Raw genomic sequence first — 2,041 nt, forward strand, 5'->3', positions numbered from 1 at the left:
AAAACCCACCTTTCATTTGCATCTCAAATTAACATAGGAATACACATCCTGACATAAATGAATAAACTATTTATCCATGTGCAAAGGAATAATCTCTCTGCCTACTGATGAAAATAACCCAAGACTCAATTCTACAGTGATCATGGGCACCTGGTCCTCAGACTTGGCTCTATCTGGGCTCATGGTGGCTTTTCGATGGGTGATTTTTAGGCCCGTCTGTCATTTGTGTGTAATTTATGATACTTCCCATCTCTAATGCAAAGTCTATGCTTCCCCTCACCTTTGAACAGGTGCTATGCAATTTAAAAATCAGCCTGAATAGTAAAATGGACCAATGAGTTTTCTGTGAACATGAAAGACAAATTGATAAATGGACATGCCTAGTCTGGGAGCCAGAACATCAATGAATTTTCCAGCCTCGAATACAACTAATGCTATTTCACAGCGACTTAGTCTTCTTCATCCCATTTTAGTAGTATGAATCCTGAATTTCAAATTAGCATGAAAAAGCACTCTCTTGTAGATAGATTCGTACTTCAGCCTGCTTTAAAGCTGCAACAGCCTCTGTTCCAGGAGTGCCAACCACATAAAAGTACTGCCTTTCAGGGGTGGGGGGGAAGAATGTTCCTTTTCTTCCCTGCAATCTTCAGACTGCTGGATCCCCAAAACTGTCCTGAAAAAGAAATCTTTTCTCTTCTTTCCAGGGAAAGAGAAATTCTATAGAGTAACCGTTTAAATAATGATCTGTAAATCTTACTCAAGTTGAAGGGCAGAGTCCTTTAAAGGAGGGAAGGCCGTCTATGGCCACTGTTGTTTTCTCTCTTCTGGAGCTCTGCAGGAAAGCATGTCCTCTCTAAGGCAAGGGATTAACAATCCCTGCCTGCACAGCCAAGGGATGGCTCTGAGCTCTCTCTTATTCTTATGTGCTGTCCAAGATGTCTCAAAGCCTCTCTAGACTCTATAAAATAAGAACAAAATAAATATACATACAACAGTCAATGCAGAGAAAATAGAAAGCCAGCAGAGATGATGAATAAATCCCAGAGCTCATTCTTTTAAAAGACCAATAGAATGCAAATACCATAAATAATCACAATCCTGATCAAATGATGCCTCTTCAGAAAAGCCTTCTTTGACCTCCTTAAAGTAATTACACTTGTCTTTATCATTATATTACTCCTTCGTTTTCTCTTAGTTTTTTCAGAGCACTCAGATTCCATTGCATATCTACTCATTTCCTTTTCATTGCCCTCTCCTCTTCTGCAGTACATCTCCACATTGGAAAGGCCTTTTTCTGTTTTGCTCCCAAAGATACCCTCAGCACCTATTAATTACAGTGCATGGAATATTGTAGGAGCTCAATAATTATTGTTCGCTAGATGGATACTAAAGAAGTAAATGGAAACACCATATCTCAATAGAAAACATGAGAAAAAAATACATGTGTAATCTTGATATATCCATGTATACATATGGAATATATATAGAGAGAATTTATATATATAAAATCTTGGAAAAATTAGTTAATATATAAATTAATAAATGTTTGTAAATGTTAGTTACACTTTACATCAGTAAGTTATACTTTATATCATGTTAGTGATATGATCCAAGAGCAAGTGTAATGGAAAAGATTGGTAGTTGTGAAAGTCTTCAAACAACAACAACAACAAAAAAACCAATGTTTAGAAACAAATGAATTAGAGGGGTACCTGGGTGACTCAGTCAGTTATGCGACTGATTTTTGCTCAGATCATGATCTGGGTTATGAGATTGAGCCCTGCATGGGGCTCTGAGCTCAGCAGGGAGTCTACTTGAGATTCTCTCTCTCTCCCCCTTTATGCCCCTTCCCCCTTATGTGTACACACTCTCTCCCTCTCTCTCTCTCTCTCTCTCAAAAAAAAAAAAAAAAAGAGAGAGAGAGAGAGAGAGAAACAAATTAATCAGGGAAATATTTATAACATACACTATAAACAAAGTATTTGCATCTTCATATAAAAGAGCCTTTAAAATTCAAGCAAAAGATGAATTATGGTCACAA

Source organism: Canis lupus, chromosome 25, assembly GCF_011100685.1.
Source record: "Canis lupus familiaris isolate Mischka breed German Shepherd chromosome 25, alternate assembly UU_Cfam_GSD_1.0, whole genome shotgun sequence".
Lineage (NCBI taxonomy): Eukaryota > Metazoa > Chordata > Mammalia > Carnivora > Canidae > Canis > Canis lupus.